General features: G+C 39.3%; 1 protein-coding gene across 10 annotated transcripts in view; it reads left to right on the plus strand.

Moving 5' to 3' along the window:
• The window catches only part of PLCB4 (phospholipase C beta 4), a 186400-nt gene that overhangs the window by 35217 nt on the left and 124756 nt on the right, over nucleotides 1-26427 (plus strand). The window lies entirely within an intron of this gene.

Here is a 26427-nt window from a genome sequence, read left to right on the forward strand (position 1 = left end):
CAGAGTGAAGGCAATGGATGATGGAAGCTGTGCCAAATGCCTGTGTGTTTGGGCAGGAAGAAGACTGGGGATTATTTACCCCAAAGTAGCTCCAAGGAGCTGATTGCAGATCAGCTGTAATTTGAACATAATTGTCAGGAATTTATTTTTCAGGCCTTATTTTCAAAGATAAATACAGACAAATGCTGTATCTTGGGTTCAAAGGGAGTAAAGTGCAGTGAAATGTCAGGTTATTGTCTCAGAGGGCCTGAGCCTCTTGAGGTAGTCAGACCACACAATGTGCCAGAGGCAAACCTGCAGAATGAACTCAGGGAAGCTCTTTATCTTGGTGGCAGTGGAATCTTTTCCACAGCTGTGCTGTATTAGCTGGATCGAATTTTATTTTGTGAAGGGGTAAAAAGGCAACCAGGAGGTGACAAAAAGAAATGCAAAATTGGTAGAGGAAATGAGGCTGAACCATTTTAGAACTCAATCTTTTTTTTTTTTCTCTTTTCTCCTTTTAAGTTTTCTTTTTTTTTTTTACGTTTCAAAATATAAAACAAAATATTCTTTCAATTAATTGCAGCGTGTATCACCCAGGTCTGCCTAGGGAAGGGCAGGGAAGGGTAGAAGTCTGATAAAACTTTGTCTCATTGGCTCAGCTCTCTTTGCTGCTTCCTGCCTGACTGCTTGCTGCAGTCACTAAAAGCTTTGTCTAAAAATCCTTTCTCATGCTATTTCTTTGCTAATGGCTTAAGGAAAGTAAAATCTCTAACCAGCCAAATGTGCTCTACATTAATCCAGTGTGCACAGTGAAGGCAGTCAGTGAGAGAGAAGCCTTGTGTTCTTGGTATTTACTTATTTTTAAGTAAATGCATCCATTGCACTGACATTCACCTTTATGCTTGTGCATACAAGCAAAAATGCCAACTCTTCCATGACACACACAAGTGTCTGTAATACTTACACCATTCAAATACCAAAGCGAACAAAATGTTCCAGACTATATTTTGCTGCAATATACTTTTTAATCCTTAATGTCACTCTATCTCAGAAAAACTTCAACAATGAAACACATGCTATACATTGGAAAAAAGGTTCTAAAAAGTAAATAACTCCCACCTTGGCTTGATTTCCTGCTCCACTGCCTTGAGTTGGATAAGTAGTATTGTTGCCCAGATGAATTACAAATGTTTCATTCTAGGAGGGAGAAGGAAAAATATACAGAACATTTTGTTATATCTACCTGTATCATCTCTGTGTATATCTTACCTGCAAACAGCACCCATCCCTATGGGTATACAGAATATATAACTGTAAATAATAGATTCAAAAATATTTATAAAATAAAATTATAAAAACTTAAATAAAATAAAAATTACACATGGAGACTTGCATATAGTTATGTGCATGCAACCTTCTGGAATACAGGAAAACCCAGTCTTTAGGCAAGAGGGAACAAAAATGAAAAACCCACCAAAATATCCAAACAGAAAATAAGTAGCTGTTCCATTTTAGAACAAAAGTAGTCTGAGGAGAATGTAATGCAATAATTCCAGTGTTTATTTTGAATAGTTTCAAGCTGGAGTTCTCCATGCTCAGGGACTGAGGGTACTCTCCCTTGAGGAGCTGCTGAGTCCAGCTTGGGACTGGGAGGATGTGCCTGTCCTAGGCTGAGGCACCACTAGAAGTGCTTTCTGGCTGCTGGATGACACTGGGCAAGTTTGCTTCCATGGGAAATTGGTTGTTAGGCAGATTTGAAAACTGGGCTTGGCTTTTCTCTATAAAACACTTTGGTTTCTCAGGAATTGCCAAGTGACTTTGGAAAAGTGTCCTGGTCACAACATGTGGCGTGGATTCCATGTGGAGCCTCACTGGCTGGATGGGCTGAGACAGACATGACTTAGCCATGGTTTTCCTCAGCTACTGCAAAACCTAGGAAGCCAGTCATGTTTCAGACCAAACTGATGAAAACTTTTATTTCTCCTCAGTAACATTTAACACACTGTAAGTCACCTTCCAACTGGTAGCTTTCAGCCTTTGCCCTTTATATTTATCAGAAGGCAACCACAAAATAAACAGTGGTATTTTTTCTGTCTTTGCCCAGTTTACTTTGTGCATTAGACAGTGCTCTGTAAATTATAGCTCCACTTTTTCTCTTGAATAGTCAGTCAGGCGTGTTCCCGTTTCACTTGTGCTGGAGATCTGTTTAAAGGTTACCCAGTCCTAGGAGAGAGAAGTATGTTTTAAAAAAAACAGAAAAATGAAAATTAAATGAATTGCTGAGGGAGGAATAGGGAGAGCACAGTAAAAAGAAGTTTCTTGGATTTTTTTTGTTACTTGCTTTGAGGTTGCTAATGTTCTTGTTTCTGATGTTTTATCCGTGTCACATACAGCTTCTTGAAAAGTCATGATGAAAATAACATTACTTTTATATCTATATGTAAATGTAAGAAAATGCCTCCTTACTAGAATAGCAGTTTGACTTCAGTTTTTGGGGTGTGAGGTTAATTAAATTGGCTCCTAAAAATACGATGTCCTGCTGTCTTAGTGTGATGCACTTTTTGTATCCTATTTCTTTGTGTTCTTGCCCTTCCTGTTCTATTGGGGTGTGGAACTGGGAAAGCAGCTGAACTGAATGAAGCTTGGTGATTACTTTTTGGTAGGAAATGGAAAACAAAAAGCTGCGATAGAGATGTGTTACCTGAGGGAAATGTGAGAAATTTTATTTTTAAAGGTGGGTTTCCCCAGGTGCCAGAAGATGGTTTGGGAGGGGTGGGAAATAGCTCAGTGCAAGGAGAGGATAATTCTGTGCATTCTGCACATACATTTGTAATGATTTGTGAGTAGTTTTTCTTTTTAATTAGCATAATTGAATCCTAGAGAAAGAAGAGAAAATGGATATGGGAGGGAGCAGCATATTCCAGCACAGGAAGATGTTTTGAAGTGTTAGCAAATATTAAACCTCTTATTCCTGGTGTTACCACACAGCTTTATGTAAGGAACAGCTTTGATTTTTCACTGTTCCAGTAAATTATAGTGTGGGCTTTAAAGGATAGTTTTTTGGTCACGACCTGTAACATTTTTTATTGTAAAACTGAATATAATTTTGGTTTATTGTGTGTTACTTATTTTTGTTTGTTTGTTTCCATATTAGTAGTTTAAATTTTGGAAAGTTGAGAGGGCATGGCAGTTTGCCAGCATTAATGAAATAAAGTTTTCTGTTTTAGTTTGGGAACTCAGCAGAGGCGATTCATGGAAAAATTGTGTTTTATAAGTATGAATAGTGACTGGTTTAGATGCTGTTTCCTGCTGCCCAGTTCAATTAAGTACTCAAATAATAGAATTAACAGTAGATTTATGGAGGAAAATTTGCTAATTTTAAATATATAAACTTGTATAAAAATGAAAATATACATCTTTGAAACATACTTCATATTAACTGGAAAACCATAAGTTTAACATTATATTTGTTTGTTTTCTTTATTAAAATTTGCTGCAGATTTCTTTGTACTAAGATGTTTCTGTTCGATACATCAGCTCTTTTCATCTTTTCTGAGTATTACCTTTCTGATACCATGCTAATAGATGATTATCTTTTTTATTTGTTAAATGTAGTAATATACACTATAAACACCTCTGTCAATTTAAGGTTTAAAAGAGAACAGTTGTCAAGGTTTGTGACAGGTATATGCAGCTGTGTAGTTTCGCTCCTTGTAAACTCTGTACTGCAGCACAAATGCTGTATGAATATTTATTAGGGCATTGTTCAAGCTTGCCCAGCTATATTCCTACACTTTCCTTATTTGTAGGCTATAGGAAAAGAGGACAAAAAGATCTTTCTCAATCCATTTCTTCAGTAGTGGAGTTACTTAACTCAAGTTGATGAATGTTTAGTTTTCAGCTCTTCAGGAGCATTGCTTTTCCCAGATTAGAGTTCACAGTAGTTTATTGTTTTTTAAAATAAATAAATACTAATTAATCTTGCTAACAGCAAAAATAATGTATTTCATTCCCCTCAGAGGTTTTAAAATAGGCCTTTAAATGTATTTTGTTCAATGGATGATTCTACAGGGAGAGGACTGGATTTGTTAAATGTCAAGCAGTGTTATTTGTGGGACTGTTTTCATTAATAGCAGTGTGAATAACAGCTTTCCTGAATTTATTCCTGTGTTTGCTTTTACTGAATCAGAATTTAATAAGCTCACTGTGTGGACAACTGTTGTCAGTCTCACTTTTGGGCTTTGTTAAGGAGCCTGTGCTTATGAACATAGAGATAAACCTTCTGTTAGTCAATGAGGAACATTTGGGAAATGAAGGAGAATGCAGCAATTTTCATCTGTTCTTTTAACTATGAGCTAAATTATAAAGTAGAATAGCTCAAAAAGCTTTTAAGTTTTACTTTCTAGAAGGACTACCGCATCTTCCATCTTCTCTCACCTTTACTCCAGTGAGTTTGTGTATTTTGCTGTTTAATGTAAAATGCAATATATGATGGATTGTTTTTCTTTACCTCTCCCTTTCCTGCTGTTAAGGGATGGTTTGGTTTTGGTTTTTTTGCTTTGGTTTTTAAACTTTGCTCTTTAGCATTTAAATTCCGACTTATGTTTTAAAAATAATGGTACACAAAGGTGGAAATTCAGTGATAAATTGGAAACTGATATACCATGGTTGAGTAAGTAAGAAATAGAAATGTGACCTGTAATTGCAGTCATCAAGTGGTCATTGCTATTGTAGAGGAGGAAGAGCTGGCACAGCCTTTGCTGAGAAGCTCCCACAGCTCCTGACAAAAGGCTTTTCCAGAGGTAGGGAATGTTTGTTCTGTGGCTCAGGTCACTCAGCTGTTCCTTCTCAGTGATCAAACTCAGCTCCAGGCACTGCCGAGGAAGTTGATTGAGAACTGCAGAACGTACCTTGTTTGACCTTTGTGTTCCTCTGGATGAGAGGGAGGCTCCAGGAGAGAACTGAAGTTCCACAGTTGAAGTTGTGCAGAGCACAGTAAACAAAGCCATCGTGTTCTGTTCCTTCACTTCAAATAGTATCTTTCTTTTAGAGAAATCAGCTACATCACGAGTACAGATTAGAATATCTGCTGCAAAATTAGAGTATCTGCTAAAATCAGTAGTTCCTGCTGGCTCCCCCAAAACAGAGATGAAAAACCAGATACTGAATTTCTCTCTCAGTTCTGAACTCGGCCCTTTTTTAGTTTGGTTGGTTTTTTTTAAAAGAAATGGAGCTCGTTTGCCATGATTACTAACACACCTATGAAGATCAGCCTTTGCCAGGTTCTGCCCATGCAGTCTGACATATGGGATATAATTTTGTGCCTGCTCATGAGGAGGAAGCTCTGTGCAAAGCCCAGGCAAACCTGCCTTTGGTTCATCAAGCTGCCCTTGGTGTCAGGACAGCAACTGTGCAGTGGGACCAGCAAAAGACATTTTTGAAATGCTTTCCTCGGCCCAGTGAAAAGGAAGGTTGTTTCAGCTCTTTTGTACATGCTTAATGGCAGGAATGCTTGAGGAAATGCTGTGTGACTAGGTAGGCAGTAGCTTGAGAGCAATGAATTGTTCTCTTATTTACATCTAATATTGTTGCAAGTCCTTGCGTTGCTGTAATACTCAAGTAGGTCACTTCTTACACCAACACTGCTTAACAGCCTTTTTAGGGTCAAGTCACATTGGTTAATGTAATGCAAAATTACAGCCTTCTTGGTTTAAAACAATAATGAGAATATTAATATTTTAAAAAGTATTTGCTTATTAAGGATATATTCCTTAATACAGGAATGTATCCTTAATATACAGACTTCTTTAAAGTCTGTACTTTTTTCCCTCCCCTTAAAGCAAAAAAATATTAGCCCATAAACATCAGCAAAATTTCTAGTTTTCACCAGACATGCATCCGTTCTTTCCCCTTTTCCTACTTATGAGGGAAGATATTTATTCTAGCTGTGCTCTTGTATAATTACGTTTTCCTGGTATTCACTGGGTAACAACAGCTGCCAATGTTCTGATCACTTCTAGTCATAAAATGTTCCACATGAGTTAATTTCTGTAGTTAACTTACACGGTGATTTTGAAGTAATTCAACACCTTATACTGTTTGCTGGTTTTATTTTCATTAACTTTAGAAATTGTCTTTTCATCTCTACTTTTGGCTGAATTGAAGAATAGTACATTAAGGGAACATAATCATAAGAGGTTAAAAAAGCCCTCATTCTCCACTCTCCTGAGTCTTCTGTATTTCTCTCCCCACATTTTTGTACTACTTAGAAAAGAGCTGTGACTGATACTAAGCTTTTTATGATTAGTGGCATTCTCAAGTACTCATTGCTGCACTGATTGTATTTTGTACTGTATTTGCCTTCCAGTAAAATTCAGTATTTCTAATGATTTTATAATTTATTACATTGGGGAAATGAGGTGAAACTTTGCTAGAACAAGTTAATTAACATGCGTAAAGAAAAGCTCACATTTCTTTTTTGGATGTAGAAGTTTTTCATTTTGTAAGTAAACTTACAATGCAGTGGATGTCTCTAGATGTTTTTGAGAATCCTTTCAGTTCAAGGAGTATATTCTAAACAAGATTTCCACAACTTTAAAACCCAAAAGAACCCAAAGAAACATCAGGAGCGGCAAGAGAGAAATGGGAGAGAAGACTTTTGCAGAAGGTGTCATAAAAGCAGTTGGTTGGTGCATGAGTTAAGCAGAAATGAAGTATTAACTTGCCACCCAGAAGAAAGGGCACATAAATGGCAATGGGTATGTGCCCAGAGAAATTTAGATACAGTTTTAGGAGATAATGTTGTCTACAGGTAGGATTTATCTTGCCTGGCATTGGCTGCCTAAAACAAGTCATCTGTTTAAGCTGTTGTTTTGCTTGTGAAGTCACGGGAGAGAAGGCGGCATCTTTGGGGGAATGATTCATCTGCCTTGTCTCAGACAAATACCCTAGGAGGTTGTGACATGTCCTCTGGAGGTGTGACATTGTGCATTGATTAGCAAGCCAGACAGATAACTCAGCTGGGGCACACAGCTGAGCTGGGGAGGACATTCCAGCTGCATTAAAGTCCTCTTCCACCTCTCATTTTCTCTGTGAAGTTAAGGGGATTTGTAGTTCTTCATTTTTACAGTTACCACATGTGCTGTTGCCCAGGATTTACACAGAATCATTTTCCCCTTGTGTTGTTTTAGTTCAAGTAGTTGCATTTACAATTGTCAAGTGGACTAAAAACAGTTACTTATATTGAGGTGATGCAGTGTATGATCTGTAACTGAATTTTGTTCAACATTATATAAATTAACACCTTATTAAATAAGGTGGCTTATATAATTAACAAATAGGAATAGTAGGTATTTATTTTAATTCTAGAATAGATGGACAAGTCTCTATTTAATTTGGTTTTTTTCCAGACAAGCAGATAAAAGTTAACTGAAAACCATACTAACACAGCTTTGTTCCCCAGTGACAGTGTCTGCAAAAATATCCATTTGGTCTTTATCTTCAAACATCAAAATATCATCTGAGACTATTCACTCATGTGGCCTACATAAATACTGTAACAATGAAGGGGAGAGAGGTCTCTGACAGTTCCTAATGGATTAAGAATTTGATCTCAGTTTTCTGATGAGAAAGGTCGTGATTACTCAGATTGAACAGAAAGTCATTCTAAAGGTTACAGAATGAGAATCAAGTCTCAGGAATGACACAGTGCTCTCTTTGGCCTTTATATAATTTGTAATCAGACACTGCTTATTGACCTTTGCAGATTAAATTTTATTTTAAGTCCCAAAATTAATACCTTCTTTTTATTATATGAAACTGTCATAAATAGAAGATGGCACGAGTGTTAAGCTTCTCACACAGTGCTGATACTGAAGGAAGCTTTCTTTTCCCTCCATCCTGCTGCTCTGCAGGCAGCTGTCAGCTTGTTGCGGTTGGTCTGCTGAAGCCTTTCAGCCTCAGCTGGGTGGGAGCCGGCCTCTGCTCTGTTCCACTCGTTGAGTGCTGCTCTGTGTTCAGCCCATCTTCTATTATCTCCATCCCATATTCCTCTGCGTCATCCCTTGTCTTCAGAGTCCCACACTGGCACAGGAACAGAGACCTGAAGGCTGTGTGTTTTCAGCTCCTCCTAACACCTCCTAACACCTTGCTCTCTGTGAGGAGCCTGGTCCATGTGCTCTAAGACCCCCATGGGTGCTGCTGGAGCTGCTGTGGGAGTCCCTCAAGCCACCCTTTCTGAAGGCAGATGAGCCCTGCTCCCACAGTCCCTGCCCCCAGGGAAAGGATATTATCCCTGCCAGTCTCGGGGCTTGTGCTGGGCTTGCTGCAGCTGGTCCAAGCCTTCCCTGAGTGCTGTCCCAGGTATGGCCTAACAAGCACTGACTGAACAGGAGGAGGTGAAATCCCTGCCGTGCCCTTCAGCTGAGGCCAGGCTGCTGCTGCTGCTCTCTCCTCTGACAGAGCACGCTGCTGGCTCGTGCTCTGCTTGCTGTTTGCTACCAGGAAGGACCCTTGGTCTTTTCTGGGAAATGCTGAGCCCAACCACCTCGTTGTTTACCCACCTAATTGGCCACTTCTCCAGATGTAACACCCCAACTGGATAGAAGGAGTGGGCCAGCCTGTTCATTAGCTAATAATCTTTGATTTGTTTTCCCATATTAGCATTAAACCTGTGCAAGCCATTTTATCTGACAGTTGAAATGTCGTTCTTGCTTGTTCATCACTCCATGGTTAATGGCTGCAGTAACCCCCAGTTACAGGTGATTTGCTGATACTCTCACAGCTCCTGATTCCCATGAGAATATGATACAGATGTTTATGGTCTTTCCATATATCCCCAGCCTGCTGTAGACACAGGATTTTCTCTTGCTTCTCTGACAAGAGTGGATGAAAACTTTGCTTCTCAGCAAGAAGCTTTGTCTTAGTGTATGTTGATCATCACATTCCTGTCAGCAAAGTGAAGTCAATGAGAATCCTCAATAATTTTGGTAAATCTCACTGAAAGCAATTTAAAAACTGATTTTTCAGTCTTTGGTATTTGAGATTTGAAGTGGAAAAGCAGTTATTTGCATATTGAGAGGGTGCAGCATTTAACTATAAATGGAAAGGAATGAATTGCTGATGATCACTGCTAGCATTTTCAGTTGTATTTTTGTGTTGAAAGCAGACTGTGCTCATAACAGAAAAGCTGAACTCAAAGCAATTTGCTTTCTCTTGAAATACAATGCTGAATAATAATATCAGGGTTTTTTTTTTGTCTAACTTTCTCATTTGGTTTTCTGAAACTTCAGAGACTCTCAGAACTGGGGGAATTTATTAAATAGAGCATTCTGTACTGAGGATTTTAGTGCACTGCTGCATGTCCATATTGGTGTCATCTAGGAGGGAATAGATAGGTGGGATTGTAAAATGCAATAATTGCAGTAGCTTATAATAAAGCTATTATTTTGTGAAATAAGTAAGTATAAGTAAGTAAGTAAGAGTTGTATTATTTCCATGTGAAAATCAAGTCCCAAAGGTTGATTAGAGGTAATATGGAGGCACCCCCATCTCCTTCCCCATCTATCACCAGAAGCCTTTTTTTGGAGGGGAAGGATGGCAATTCCAAAAGAGAAGCACTTTTTATGCAACCACTTGCTCCTTGTTTCTCTGTTATTTTATTGCTGTTACCCTCTTTCATCTAGAGGTGAAACTATTTTAAGACCTCTGCTTGTATCTATTTTTTAGGCAAGGGATTCTTCAGAAGTATTGAAAGCTTTTAAAATTTTGTCCAGTGCTTAGCACAAGAATACTCCTGTTAGATTTACTGGAGCATTTAGATATGAACACTTTTCCTTTGTGGGCCAGTCAGAGGTTCCTTTGTCACAGAGCCTGAGATAATTTGGATAGTTTGCTCAATCTTTTGTATGTTTGTGTGCCCTCATGGGTTTTACATACATGGCATAGTCTGGTATTTAATGGGATTGCCTGCTAAGGGCTGTAAATTACAGTAGTTATGGATGAGAGTTGTAATAGTGCCTTAGAGCTGAGGAAGCTGAGGTCCTTTGTGAGCAGTAAGTAATTAAAGCTCAAACCAGTCCCATGAGATGGCACTATCCCCTGTTTTACAGATGGTGGAACACAAAGGATGAGTGTATTGTTTAAGGGTGGATAGCCAGGTGTTGTCAGATCAGAGATTAAACCTCAGACCTCCTTTTTATAGGGCCATGTTCTAATCCACTTCGTGTTTCCAGTGCTTTGAAATTTGCTGATACTTATTCTGCAAAGCAACTTTTTCATCTCATTTGATCTTTGCTGTATGAGATGATCCTTGAGAAAAAGCAGGGCATTCCATCGATCGGCTTTTGTTATAAGTCTCCAAAAGGGATTAGGCTACAAATTCTGTCTCTTTAGTACTGTCCAGACTGACTCAAAATGTAAGCACGTCCTCTTCTCTCAGATCACTGTATTTTATGCTGGTACTTTGCCTGTAAGAACTAGAACAAAATTATAATGCCACCTTTTCTTCCTGGCGTGGCCATTAGGGGTGGGGTGGGAGTGGGTGTTCTGCTGCTCATATAGAGACAGCATCAGTGGGGAAAGATGGGATGAGAAAGACCTTTGAGCAGTTCAAGTGTCATTTTAAGAAATGTTGCTACTTAAAACTTCTGCTCGTGGTTGTATAAAGAGTTCCTCCTGTTGGAGGTTGAATGATGTCAAAGACTTTATCTGTGTTTTGGCATGTGGTATCACACAGCAGCTGAGGCTCTTTGGTCTGTGGGATTTTTCCAAGTGAAGAGGGAGCACATGTTCCAGTAGGAATTTCGGCACTGGCGTGTGTTTCCTCTGGAGGTGATGAGGATGTCATGTTGCGTCCGGAAGGCAATCTGGAATGCTGCCCTCATTGAATTTCTTTGTATGTCTCCGTGAAGGAAATCATCTGCTCTCTGTCAAAGGATCTGAGGGGAAGGAAGAAAAAAAATTTTTTTTGAGTAACGAAGGGCTGTGTAGTAAACTCATTGACAAAATCCTTGTTTGGCTTTGTACTTGTTTTAAAAGCCTTCCTAAAAACCTAATCTCTGAAGTAGTCGGCAGTAGGTTAAAGTATATTAAAGTATGCTTCTGCGTAAAACTCTTCTAATTAACTGAGTTTGCTGACAACTATTAGTCTAGTGCATCCATGAAACCAAAATAGCATCATTCCTGAGAATTCCACTTAGTGAGATAAGCCAATAGGATCATCTGTGTTTTGCTCTTTTTGGGAAACAAAAACATTTGACAGATTTCCTTAAGCATTTGTCTTTGGTTGTTAGGAATCAACCTGAGGACTACTGAAGCTGGTAGTTTCTGCTTTAGTGTAATTTACTGCATTTTACATTACTTTTATGCACATCCATTTTTGCAGAGTGTCTCAGTTGGGTGGACTGGAAAACAGCTGTGGTGATAGACTTGAGAAAACCTTCCACATGGATGGATGCAGGGTTTGAGGTGCCAAGCAGACAGGTACAAGATGCAGAGTCCTCACCCAGAAATGTGTGAAAATACAGCTCAGCACAACTCCATTTCAGAAAAAAAAAGGTGGGGTGATAATATCAGTCTGATGATGACAGATTATTAATATATTATTAATCACTGAAGAGAATGGGTGTCAGGCAAAATTAATTGTAATCAAATAAATGTTTTCCATAAAATCTCAGTTTTGAGTGGAAAACTTTAAACCAGCCCTATTAATAATCTGTGTCAAAATTAGAAAAGCTTGAGTAAGGAAGAAACTATGCAAAGAGAGAGTGAATTTAGCTTCTTTTGTGCTGTCTGCTGGTTTTGAGCAATTTATTAACTTTTGAAGGTAGTGTGATCAATATTGTTGTTTTGAGGAGTGAAGAGTGAAAAAGATGAGTGGCAGAGAAAGAAAGCGCATTGGAGTGTGTAATAACAAAATGGGGTAACATGGACACTAAGTAAGAGATCAAGGATTTTCCTGAAAGTTGTGGCAGCTTGCTGGTAAAAACAGGGATGTAACCTGTATTGCTTGCTCTGCCATGCAAAATGAAGATTGGAAACGTTTGGCAGGGCATTTCCCATGTGCTTGGAAGTGTAAGGGAAGGCTCGTATTCACCATTGCTTTGGTAGTGTTGGTCCCTGCCCCGTGCCTCTCATTGCTGTGATGCTTCTCCTGTCAGGTAAGTCGTCCCCTCTGCTGAGACAGGCAGGGGTAAAGCTGGGAACAGCAGGAGGTTTTCTGTCTGGGCCCTGTGTCTGGAATGACTCTGCTCAGCTGCACACTGCTGTGCTCCAGTGAATCATGTCCCTCTCTTCTGAGATGACAACTTGCTTTACAGAGTAGGTTTCCTATTACAGAGCAGAGATGAGTGGAGGTGACGGAATGAGCAGCTCTGCTGCTGGGATCCTGATGGTCCTGACTCTGCCTGTTGCTTACCCATGCTGATTTCAGAAACTGGCTGTTCCACCCTTCCCGCTCTGCATGTGCATCACCTGACTCCTGAAACAAGTCATGTCTCCCCTTCTTTCTTTAACTTTCATTTTTGCACCATGTTCCCATAACTACACATTGTTTATCTTCCCAACCCTCCATGAGCTCCACCCTGAGGTATACCCTTCTCCTTGTGCTCCCTACCTCCTTCACTTCCATACACACACCTTTCCCTGTAAACCCTAGGAGCTTTTACCTGTCATCTCCAAATTTCCTGCTCCAGAGCCACATTGCCACAGCCCTGAGCAGAGAGCCTGGCTCCTGCCTCTGGCTGGCACAGTGCCTGCAGCAGGGGGAGACCAAGTGGCTTCAGAGGGCTGAGCTGCCAGCTTCCATTTTCACATGAGGGTGTAGCAGCAGCAGCAGCTCTAGACCTTGGTTTATGTGTAGGACGTCACAGGGGGCAATATGCTCATTGTGATTCCCTATTACATTTTGTGTTTGGAAAACTCAGGAGCAGCCTTCACTGAAAATTATCAATGTACCACTCTAAGAAAGCTTACCTATCAGATTTTACCAAAGCTTGGTTTGATAATGATAATAATTGCCTTTTCTGAACCTGTCTTAAATGAGCACAGGAAGTATCAGATTGCAAATTGGTTTAAATCCTTTATCTTCATATTTTTTTCTTTTTATTTTTCCTCTGGAGTTACTAAGTTTGGTTTTCATGAAGGGGTAAAATTCTTGAAGTGTTTCAAGTCATCGATGCAAGGACTACCATGTTGGCAAGACACAAGCGATGGGCAGCACTTTGCCCCCCAGATCTGCTACTGAATATTCAGGGTACACTAGGAGTCCTTGTGGTATTAAACACACAATTCATGCTCTGTGGAAGTTAACTGCTTGTACTGATTCTTCACACAAGATGTTTTAATTTACCTGAGACTGGCTTTTGCTTGATTGCCTGTTAAACAAATTTGTTACTTAAAAATTTTATTAATATTCCTTTTTTTTCCCTGATACTATACAAAAATAAAACACAAGCATTGTTTTTTCTTGTGTTCTGCTGAAATGGCTTGGCACCAAAATTAAAATTCTTCTAGGTCTTGGGCTTTAGAAGTTGAGACATGCGATTTGTCAGAATTTCTCAATTCTTGGCTCTTCCCTCATAAGTAGTTGGTGAGATTCTGAGAAGCTTCCTGGTCCCTGGTCAAACAAGTCCCATATTTTCAGGACTCTTACGTGTCTAACAGTTCTCACTACAGACAATCAAATTATTGAATGGTGTTGCAATCATTTTAACAATTGAGTCACATCGTTGCTAGAATTTCACAATAGGTATTTAGTTCTCAAACCATTAACAGGCAATGCCTGGAAATGAAACCAGCCTTCCCTTTTTTGTTGTGTAGAATACTTTTTGAAAAGAGTATATGTAAAGCCTTCTGATTTTTAGTTTAAATGTTAACTTGAACATGTTATGAAAGGTGAATACAATTATCTGTTGCCATATTGCCTTTCTAAGACCAATAGTGTCTTTGTGCTTTTGCACTTCACCGCTAAAATTCGTTCTTATTAAAGGAAATGAGTATGAGCAGTATATTAGCAATGGTGATAACTTGCATGTGACAGAAGGAGTAACCTGAGCACAGACAAGCCACTGGATTTGCTGCCTGACATGACCCAGGGAGTGCATAACTCTTTGAGAAATACAAGTCCAAGATACAACTTGAATTGGATATGAAGAACTGAGACAAAACCCTGTTATTGCAATGATGAAGAGAAACCATAAAGCTTGAAATGCCCTGTAGAAACAACAACAAAACTCCCAAGGCCCCAAACTCTTCACTTATCTTAGGTTCAGTTTTCCCTACAGAGCAGGAGCAGAAGTTCTTCTCAAGGTGTTGCTTTTCCAGCTGTTACTGACACTGTTCTGCTAAAATGTGTGTGTCAAGCTTGTGAAAGATGAATTGTTAGTTAACATGGGGCTTTCTGGTTTTTCCCATTAGTGAAGGGTAGTGTATTTGGATCTCTTATATGGAAATGAATCCATGTTCTATTTACAGCCATCTATTAAAGACTCATCTTATGAAGACAAAATTGAATGCTAGTTAGCCAGAAAGATTTAATTAAAGGACATGATATAAAATTAATGCAGCTTCCTAGCAATCTGAATAGCTGTAAACAAGGGGTTCTGACTGGCTGTGCCAGTGGGCTCAGGGAATCAGTGTGTTCTGTATATTTTCCAAGTATTGACTGAGTTTGGAATTGCGTGTCCAGATTGTCTCATGAGAGCTGTTCCCATGCCTGAGGGCTAGAAGACTGGAATTCTTTTTTTCTTCCAATTTGCAGTGCCCTTTGGGGCCCACACACACTCATAATATTCTTAGTATTGTGGTTGTTTTTCAGTGGTGCTTATCTCTGAGCACAACAGTAAATTGAGACATCTCTAACTAATTTCAAGGGAAGTATAATGTGGAATTCAGATTATTTTGGGGAGCTGGCAGTGGCCATTTCTCTGTAGTAGCAAAGGGATAGTGGTGTCACAACTGCAGATTTCTTGCCCTTGGTATGTGAAAGTACTGGGGTGACCTTGGTTTTACTTGGTTTAGTTTGGAACCAGGGCTTTGCTTTCTCCTCGGGGTTTTCATGTCAATGGCGCCTTTGTGGGAAACATTTTAACTCAGCTTTTATTACGTACCAAAGGGGCTACTTCAGCCTTTTATCAGTAGAAGCACTGCACATCAGGCTTATTGAAGGCTTGTATTAAAATTTGTTTTCGTTCAAGGTTTGTTTTTTCTTTTTTTCTGGTAGCACAGAGTACACCCACATTTACACCTTTCAAATGCTATTTTCAAGGCTGGTTATTTGGGTTTTTTTAATCTTAAAGCTTTTACCGCTTTGTTAACTTTTAAAAGCTATGTGTCATTCTGTTTGACAACTCTTTAGTCTCTGTGTGTCACCAAATACTGTTTGAGTAGTAAATGATGGCTACAAATGTAAAAGCTTCAAATTAATGACTAGTGTGAAACAGCAGAATGATATAAAAATGTATCTTCTATTATCAAGAAGTGATTAAAGAAGTAGCTGAAATTATGACCAAACCTGAAATGAGGTGGAATAATTTGTTAGTGGTCTATTCCCTGCTCAAAAATGGAACTTCTCTCAGCCTAATGAGTCAGGGGTATCCTGGGTACTCTGTTTTTGTAGCAGTGCCTCACTTGAAGTGATACGCAACATGGGGTAGTTATGAAGTGGGTATGTATTGCCAGCACTTGGACCAAGTGAGATCGCTCTCCAAACTTGTGCCCCGATCCTCCGTCTGACCCACACTTTTATTTAGAAAGGTGTTCCATATGCAGTACATCGCACAACTTTTCCATGCATAGTCAACCCCTGGCCCTGCCTGTCCTCACCTCCCATGCTAAATAGGTCCATGCCCTTCTGGACATACATGGTTTGCCATGGTGGTCTTGCAGGGGTCTCTGGTGGTCTCTTGAGGCTGAAGATCGTGGTCTTCTTCATGGTTGAACTTTTGAACTTTTCTCCTTCGCGCGTGAGCCTATGGTCCTTTGGTGCTTACCTGAGTACCGTCTGTCAGTCTCGGTAAGCTTAGGGACAGAGGAGCCTCTTCATCTGGGTTCTTTACATCTTGGGTCCTTTCTGGTTTTGTTCTTTATGCAAGAAGCTTCAGAAATTTGCATTTTCTTATGCCCTTTTGTACCATGGCAGAGGTTTCTTAAGTAAAAGGTTAAAATTCTACACATACAAGCTAGAATATAAATGCTTAATTAATTTTGTTAACTTAAGTGAACTCCAAAAATCTCTGTTTTACACTGGTTAGGGTTATTCCCCATTTGTTTTGGTTTAAGTAAAGGCTAAAGCTGGCTGAGTATAAACTGGCTGTGGGGTGCTGATTTTCACCCCACCCTCAGCCCCAAGGCTGAGCTGTCAGCCAGGATCCATGGTGAATGTCAGCATTTCAGGAGAAGTTCCATCCTGGTGACAGGTGTGCTGTCACCAGAACCTGCTCTTGGTGAGCACAAGGGTTTCGTGATGTGTGTGCTCACCACCCCTGAAAAGTAGAGATTTTTGAGTGTCTGAGTGGATCTGATTCTACTTATGAGCACATGGTGTGACTTCATCTGCTGTCCTGTTAGACACATTAATACAAGTCTGTGTAGAAAGCTGAATATATTTTACCTGACAATTAAAAGAATCAGTTATGTTTGGCCTTATTTATGGTGTTTTTTTATGAGATAGAGCTTTTCTTTTGCAACTTAGTCATCTTCTCACCTCACTTTTGTATTGCAGCTATCATGAATCCTTTCAATTGAATTTCTGTCTTCATTTTAAGCAAATGAAAGCATATTTCAATGTTTATGATTTGTTGAAGCAGACAATTGGCAGAGGGAGATTGAAGTTTTGGGCATAAGTTACAGGAAGTTGGCAAGCAAAATGCTCCAGTGCAGAACCCAAAGCTGTAGTAGAGGTAAATAAGTATTCACAGAAAAATGTAAATCGATTGTTTGCTACTCTTCCATGATATCAGTAAAGATTGAATCAGCTTCAGGTGGGATTTTATCCATGATAGTTTTATAGTAGTGGCTTAAGTAATCAGGCAGTGCTGAAAATGAGATTTTAAACCTTTGATACTATACAATACTTCAGCCTTCTAGGCACAACATTTAATTATATCAGCCAGAGTTTGCTTTGGCTTTAATGAACAGTTGTGTCTGTGTAGAGCAGTTGGGTTTAAAGAGGAGCAATTCACACAACTGCCCCAAGCTGGAAGAGCACCTTCCATGGGAAAAAGTCTTCAGCCTCTGTGGCCTGCTGTACAGCCTGTGACTGCAAATCCTTTGTGTGCGGGACAGGAGCAAGTCATGTGGTGGTTCTGAGGTGTGACCTGGGGTGGGGTGTGGGAGGGAACCTCTCTGCTGCTGTCTGAGTGCCCTGTAGCACCAGAGCCCTTTGGTGACCTTTGGCAAATCACATAAGCCGTCTGTACCTTGTCTTCTGTGCAAGAAGAATTTGCCTTCTTCACAGTAGTGTTTTGAGACCTAATTAAGATTTTCCATGTGCTTCCAGAACCTCAGATGAAAGGCGTGCACAGAAAGCATTATAATTAACAGGAGCTTATCAGCTGAGCTTTGCAGAATTAATTCTCATAAATATAAAACTAAATGCTTTGTAAGAAGCTTTTCTCTACATTCCATCCCTAAAAAGCATCATTTGTGGATATGATATTTTAAGATGAGTAGAAATTAATGTTTATTTTCTTGTACTGGGATATTCTTCTGAGTGCTCTCATGCCTTATTGTGTTAGGGATCTTGAGATTTGGGAATGTGTGCATTGCTCCAGGATATATCCACATAAGGAGAAAAATTGATTAGACTGTTTGCAGATAGTTTCCCTCTTCTGCTATAAACACAGGATTGTTTTCAAATTATTTTCTATTTCTCGAAGACAAAAAAAAAACCAAAAAAAACCTCAACAAGTTAAAAATTAATCAACTTTATTGACGCTTCCTGTGGATTTTCTTTTTCTACATTTGGCATATTCAAGTATTGCTGCTGCCACAAGGAGAGGTGGAGCTCCTGATGACTTTTAAGGCCATTTTGCATACTCCATCTGTATGGTAAACACAGGGTGACTGGACCTGCATCAGAATCAGGATGGCAGCATGACTGGTGTTGGAAGGAAGCTGTGGCTGGTGCTGTGCCAGGAGTCTGCTGCCAATACTGGGTAGTTACAGCAAAAAAACAAAGCAAGGAACAGGAGTGGTGGGTGCAGTCCCACTGCTCCGTAGTGCACACAGATGAGTACTGAGTGTTGGGCATCAGTGAGTTCATAGTGATTCTTGTCCTTACTTTAATATCAGCACAAGACCCAGTTCCTGCCCTAGACAAACACAGAATTTTATAGATTAGGCCCATTATGTGACAACTGTGATTAGGCTTATTTACTGTCTGGAATTTAAACCATAAAAATTTTGCTTCCAGAATGGATCTGATCTGCAAATGTTTTCAGAGAGCATGCAATAGAATCATGTTCAATGATCTGGGTGGTCTGCTGGGCAGGGCCAGGTTTGTGTTTGTCTATAAAATCTGTCACCAGGCATTCTTCCACAGTAGTCTGTTGTCTGGTAGGAAATGTATGTCAAGCAGAATTAATATTATTATTCCTTTTGGCTTGTCTCTGCTTTTAAGGATAACTGGAAAAGAGTCTGTGTGGTGGGGCACTGAGACTGTCACAATGCTTTTATTGTCCTGCTCAGCTGCAGTGCAACATTCATTTAGTGTTCTCAGAGCGTGGCATTTCCGTTTGCAATGCAGCACAAGGGAATTCTGATTTCATTTCCTAGAAGATTTTGGCAAAATTAGAAGGCAAGTAACTTATCTTTGTCATGTTTTGGCTGGATGTTTTGTCTTCTGTTTTCTATTTTTTTTTCCCCCTTGGATCAGCAAAATGGAAAACAACTGCAGAGGCAGCACCGGGTAATTTGCTTTCTAGGTTAGGTGATGTTCAGGAGCAACAGGCAGTGATGATCCAGCGTCATAATGATTTTGTGAGGATGCAGACACAGGTATTTATTCACATTATACTGTAATTTATCACAGTATTTATCACTTGTTTATCTGTATTGAATTTAGCACTTTGCTTGCAGATTTTAGACATGGATTAGCCTGTCTTAAATGCAGACACTATGCCTGGTTAAAGCGCTATTTTCTTTCTTAAAAATGAGTGGAGAGATGTAGAGAGGGAGAGGGTTAGTGTGGTAGAATGGCAGGTGCTTGCAGTCATTTCCCAGGGGTGCACCCAGGGCTAGCAGCATGCCAGGAGGGTGGATGGGATGGGTAAGGAATGCCCTCTGTGCCCAAGGCTCAGTCCCAGCCAGAGCAGGGCCTGGCAGTGGATGCACAGGTGGAGTTCCTCAGTGAGAGAGGCCGAGGCGCTGCGGCCTGAGCGGTGCGTGGCTGGAAGGGCAAGGTCTCTGGGAGGCCAAGAGCAATGGAGTTCTCTTATTTCCCTTCCTCTCTGCTCAGGACGAGGCCTTCTGGCTTAATGATCTGGTAGTGCCCAGCAGTCCAGGCTGAGACAGCTGCATCCTCAGCTGGAGGAGTTGGTTTCCCCAGGGAGAGCAGCACCATCAGAGCTCTGCCCTCACTGTGGGTGAGTCGTGTCCATCCCACAGCATCAGGAGCTGTGTTTGAAGTGCTCAACACTGGGGTGAACAAACAAGCAAACCTTTACTTAGCCAAGCACTAATTCATATAATTGATGGTTCAATACATTGCTTTGTGCAACTCAAGACTTGATTGGATAAGAAATATTCTTTCAAATTTAGATTCTGGTAGGTTTTAATAGTTAGGTATCAACTCTCACCTGAATTCAAAGTGCGTTGATTCTGATTTTGCCAGTTAATATTGTAACACGTTCATTTATTTTACTGGCTAATGCAATTGAACCAGTACAAGCCCAAGGGTGAAAGCAGCCATCTTAGTAAAAATTGATTTATCTGCTCTACAACAGAATATGTTCTTTGTATCTCAATGATGCAAAACTGATAGAGCTAAGGTAAATCAATCTTCCACTGCAGGCTAGGCCTCGGGGTGGAAAAAACTAGAATATTTGTGAAATAAAAGCAGCAAAGGAATATTTACCTTCTTTGAAGAAGTATTTTAACATTTATGACACTTTCCTTGTTATCAGACTCTTTTTGCATCCTTTGGAATATCTGAGGTATGTCAAAGGTTATAAGGTTGTTTCCAGCACTCCTCAACTTGCATTAATGCACTGAAATTGAAACACAACAGAAAAGAAAGCTCCCAGTGAAATACAGCTTTCTACCTTCACAGTGGTTAACATTATTTTTAAGGTCTCCTTTATGGATTCAGTAACTTAGGACCTGTCAGCACATCCTTTATGAGCAGTTTCATGGTGTGAAGCTGCACTTTTGGTCACTTTTATTTTTGTTATTTATTTGTCTGATTTATTTTTAACTGGAGAACATTTATGGAAGTGACAGACAAGTGAAATTTTCTTTCACTCACACAGTACCATGCAGGAACAGCACAAGACATTGGAAAATAAATGCAATAAAATAATAAGAATCAGTCAGCAGCTGCATAGATTGAAGCTATAATGATGGGACTGTTATTGTTTTATTTGAAATGCATCAGATTCTAAGTCAGTGATATCCTCCTGAATTAACAGCCTTTTTAATTAAGGGAGAAGGGTTAAGTCATGATCGCGGTTCATTGACTTAGAGGCTGCCTGCATGATTTATGTTAAATTATGGGGAGTGCAACTGAGGCACGTGCAAGACATTTTCCTTTCAAAACAAATGAAATAAACTGTTTACCAATTCAGTTGTGTTCATCAGTTGTGAACCATTTGTTTATTCAGTTCTGTTTTGTAGCACTGCAAATAAGATGGGTACACGTACACAAATAAAGGCAAAACTAGCCTAACACACAGTGATTAATATACAGCACCATTTTAATTCAAAAGTGTACTGGGTGATGTCTTACGTGTCAGATAGTAGCTTGCATTATCTTTTTAATTGATGATGCACCTAATAAGTTCTGACTTTTTAGCAGAGGATTTGTTGTCTTTCTTTGCCACGCACTTATGCCACAGCCTATTACACAGTGTAGAAAATTGGAATAGTGAAGGATTTAAGAGGCTTGTTTTCTGTGAATTCTTACTCTTCATTGCTGAAAAAAAATGCCATAAAACTGCACAGACTGTCAGAAATGCTGTCAAATACAACTAAATTGTACTTTTTTTTTTTTTTAACTTCACCTATGAGTTAAAAACATATGATTATTTTCACTTAACCTTAGAGTTAAAATAATCATAGAGTGGCCTGAGTGGGAAGGACCTTAAAGATCATCTTGTTCCAGCCCCTCTGCCATGGGTGGGGAAACCTTCCACTAGACTAGGTTGATCAGGGCTCAGTTCAACCTGGTTTTAAACAATTCCAGGGATGGGGCATCCATAGCTTCCCTGGGCTACTTGTTCCAGTGGCTCACAGTCCTCTTAAAATGAGAAGTATGGTCCAAATACCTACAGAAAAGTTATGAGGTGATGAAGAACCTTTTAATAAATGTCAAGAACAGAAACTTTACATCCAAAGCATGTAGCTGCAACAGAATCTGGTAAAGCATACCCTCTTCAAAATTTCTTGTTCAAAATTTCCTGGAAGCAAACCCTAGAGATTTGTTTGAGTGGGAAGAGATATCCCAAGAGTGGGGAGTTCCTCTGTGAGGAACCTCCACTGTTAATGACCATTTATGTCTCTGGTGTAGGGAAGGCTATCGCATGGAGTCTGTAAATCCAGACAGGCTCCACTGTGCACTGAAGGATAGCTCTGGGATTAAATTTGCTGCTGAGCCTACATGTTGGCCATCTCAGACCTGCCTAGGTGAAATCTCATGCTGACCAGGAAGCCCTGGATGTCTGGTGTGGGATTCTCAGGTCTAGTCCTGTGGGTAATTCCCTTTTCTTCTCTTTCAAAGCTCTTTAAAAGCATCTTTCCTCTCCCCAGTGTAGGAAGAAGAGTTATGCTTGTTGTCTCTATGCATGTGGGTCAATATATTCATGATCAGATGCTTTCAGCCAACAAGCTCTGTCTTTAAATTGTCAAAAATCCATTCTTAGTGTAATTTCCTGTCACTCCTATTTCCAGACTACATCAAGTCAATCATTTTGTCAACCTGACACCAGTCAGATACACTGCTGGGGAATATTTATACATAGGAATGTTCCTGGTTTTGCATGGTGAAACAATTATTAGACTTTCATGCCTTTTAATTTTATTTTTTTTTCCTAACAAAAATGGTCTTTTATAGGGAATTGACAAAAACTGAGCCAGAGTTTATAGCAGACAAATTTAGGAAATATGGTGAATCAGGAAGCTTCTAGACAATTTTCTGGTTCTTTCAACAGTCAGACTGTATTTCACATCACAGTTTACATTTCAGATAATGTTAAATAGCATATGGTTGCATTCTTTGGATTAAATCCTAGTTCTTCCTAAGTTAGTGATAGAATTCACATCGATTTCAAAATCATACTCATTGCCTGATTCATAAGGACTATTCTTCCAAAAAAATGGTATCCTTGGGAGAAATTTCAGCCTGGATAAAGCAGGAATGCAAGTTGTCACTAGAGTCTTGTGGAGTCTGGGGGAAAGCAGAGAGTGAACAAGTATTAACCATTTCCTGCTGGGTAGTTTACCATGGCCACTAGAAGCTCAGAGCTCAGTTCTGAAAAGCTGTTTGTGATTCTGCAGCTCAGCTGTGGTTTTTAAACTCTCACCATCCATCTGTTGCAAACAGTGACAAATACGAATTCATTGCTTTCTTGTGCTGTATTCTTAATTTTTGGCATACATAGGAGATCAGAGGGAGATTTGGTTGGTTTTAAACAAGCAAACTGATGCAACTGGGTTTGTGATGCTCTCGAAGCACAGCATAACAGTGCTGTGAATTATTTAATGTGTTTTCCCTGAGCTCATTCCATCTAGCTTTGTAATCAGGGGTGTGAGGGCCGAGTGCAGGCCAGATTAAATTACTTGCATTCCACCTGCCTGCACTGGAGCAGACTTTGGACTATATATAATATGTGGGAGTAAGTGATAAGATCACCATGAATAGTCCCTCTGTTCAGTAATGATCATGGGGAATTCTAAGAATGTCTGAAGAGACCCATCTTTCTTTTGGAAGGAATTTATTCATAGCTTTAGGAGATTTAGGTTTCAAGGAGGTTATAAAGTGCCCATGCAGGCTATTGCCTGTATTTTTACAAGTAAAATAAAAACCCAAATTGTTGCTGTTGAGCTGTTTCAAGTGGAGAATATTTTTTCTCAGAATTATAGCAAATTTACTTTTAAAAGTATACAATTTTTCCTTACAATTTTTCCATGGCAAGCCTCACTGAAGTGAGCACAATCACAGAACTAAATATGTGCAAGATGAAAAGATCAAGGCCTCTCTGTATTGGGGTGCAACTTTATACAACCTCCAAGTGGTCTTGCTGGAAATCCTAAGTGAAATTCTTGTATAAGGCTTTGTTTTGAGAACACACTGAACTGACAACATAATTTCAATAAGGATGCTCTGAACTGATCCTTTTTTTTTTTTTTAAATTTTTTTTTTTTTTCCAGTGTCAGTTAGAAAGAAGTAGTTGACAATCTACCTTTTTAAATTATTATTTTGTTGGGTAATCTTTAATATAAAACTCCACAGAAAATCACTGTAAATAAGAATTATCCATTAAGTTTTATGTGATGTTTTATTAGAACGCATTACAAAATTATGTATTACAAAATATTATATATTACAAAATAACCTGTTGAGTTAGCATAAAATTGGAGTGAGACTTAATTTATACACTGAAATTGATTAGAAGATTTAGGTGAAGATTTAGGTGATGCATTAAAATCTTTGCCAAAACTGTCTTATTAAATGAAATCCAAATTTCAACTGTTTACTCGTATAGTCCAGCCACTTGGATGAAGGTATTTGCTTGTCTCTGCAAATTTGCATATTTTTTTTACACATTATTCCTCTTTGTTTATTTAGTATTATTATCTATTACATCTCTAAATACATCAAACTGAAAATGTCATCATACTTTTTATTGTTTACACTGGAAATGCTTAACTTGATACTTTTAACATTGGAATTTCTTTAATCCAGTCCTGTGTTAAATGTCTGTATATGTTTTTATTCAGTTCTAACTAGGATCACTTGACCATGGTGAGATCATGAATATTTGTGTGTGTTCATGAACTTTTCTCTGGATAAAAATTTTCCAGTGCTGAAACCATTATCATTCAAATGATGTGAAAATATTCAAAGCTTATCTATCATGTATAAGCTCCAACAGGAATGCTTTTTAAAATGGGAAACAGCATTAAGTTTAGTGAGTTCCATGAGTCCTGTGTTGCTACAGATGCATTTTGGACCATCAGAGTCAAAATAAAAATATAAATAGGACAGCACTACATGCCTGTACATGCACAAGTGTGGATTATCCTGGCACTGCTGACCCTTCGGCACTGAGCCAGCAACAAACTTCAAGTTGACTTAAATAAATCATCACCTAAGTGGTCTAAAGGACAAAAATGGACACATGCAATACTCCAAAATCCTTTATTATGCTTCAAACCCATCGTAATGAGAGTCACTGTATTCTTTTTTAATTCATATCAGTGGTGGAAAAGGATATGGAGGAGAAAATCTGTTTTGATCAGAGTTTTATGAAGAAAAAGGAAATAACAAAGAGATACTAAATGTAATATATGCTACTTCTTTTATTGATAATATGTTATTTTGCCTTGACTTTATTTCGATGATTGTGTCACAACGTTTTTATACTGCCAAACTGTTGCCAGCAAAAAAAACTTCATCAATTATTCTATTGCCATGCTGAGGCCGCCATTTTCAGGTTTCAGGTTTAATCCTTAAGAGCACAAGATGAATGTTTTGGGAATCATCACTTGGTATTTCTCCTTGTTATTTTTTCTTTTCAGTCTTTCACAGAATTGTGCTACTCAGAGCATGCAGCCCTCACCAAGTATCAATAAATTTCTCTTTCCTATTTCTGTTCTGTTTTCACTGCTTGCAGACTAGCTAGGGTTTAGCAGTTAACTTCTGTTCCATGTATTTATTTCCTATCTTTTGAGCTCACAGCTTGGGTCCCCTTGCAGAGAGCTCCGTGTGTGTTGCTCTTTCCCACTTTCCTCGGTGCGGCACTCTGGGAGGGAGATCACTGAGCCCTGCTGTGCTTGGGAGCCATGGAGAAGGGCTGAGTCTGAGTGTGGAGAAAGCAGTAACAGGCCAGTTTTAATCCCCTCTGGGCTGATTGTTTTGCTGCAGTGATTTCAGTGCTCCTGCTCTGCAGTGGAAGGTTTTCATCCCTCCTGAGTCAGTGGGGAAGGAACCAGTGATGCCTCAGAAGCAAACAGTGGATTCCACCAGGGTGAATGAGGCAGTTACTGCTGTGACCAAAGTATTTTCTTATGTTTTCTCTCTGTTCCTGCCACAGCCTGTTTTACAGAAAGTTTTTGTCTGTTTTCTGTGGCAAGCTTAGGCTTCTGTTAGAGCATTCTGCACATCTTTGCAGCTGGGGTGTGGGTATATATTGGGTTTTTTTTTTCCTTTATGAAATGGCTTTGTGGGTTTAGAAATCTTTCTTTAATATTCCAGCTTGAACAGAGGAAATAATATAAAGATTGAGTGCTGTTGGAAAGAGGAGTGAAGTATAACTGATATTTCAACACACAATCAAAATCTTATCAGATACAGCATCTCAAATTTGGAATACTCTCTTCCCCACATCAACCTGGACATGGCATTTGCTGGTCCTCTTACAAACCTCTATTCATAACAATGTTCCTTACAAAAGCAGCTTGTAATCACAGCCTTTACATCCCTTAAAACATTAATCCCTAGTTTCAACATGTTGTCAAATGTCAGCTGCTTGTTAGCATGATGCAATTAAAGCACACATAAGGCAGCAGTGAAGAAAAAAATGTTCTGGCCTGCATGAAATAGAAGTGTGAGCATGCATGTCCCTGCTGTATTGCTCTGGGTATGAAGTTTTCATAGCTTCCCAAGTTTGTTATTCCCTCAGCTGTGCTCACGTTTCTGCTTGTCAATCCAAACCTTAGCCCTTGTCACTGAACCCATAAGAAAAAAGAAGGAAAGAGGCAGGCTTTGGTTGGAGTTTTTTTTTCCCTGTTAAAATAAAATAAATACGCTGTAAAATATGTTTGCCACTGGGAAATTGCAATGGAAATTTCAATCAGCCTAAACTATAGTCCCTGTGTAATTTCTGCATTCCTTGTGTGATCCGCGTATATGGTTTGAAGGCCCTAATGCAGGTGTTTGCACTTGGACGGACAAGCGGCCCACTTCCCCTACTCTTTTTGCTGTGGGACTTTTAGGAATGTCTCTAAGAACATGTCTTCTTCCTGCTGCCAGAATTAGGACAAATTGATCCACGTGACTTGGCCAGATGC

This window comes from Taeniopygia guttata, chromosome 3, assembly GCF_048771995.1.
Source record: "Taeniopygia guttata chromosome 3, bTaeGut7.mat, whole genome shotgun sequence".
Taxonomy (NCBI): Eukaryota; Metazoa; Chordata; class Aves; order Passeriformes; family Estrildidae; genus Taeniopygia; species Taeniopygia guttata.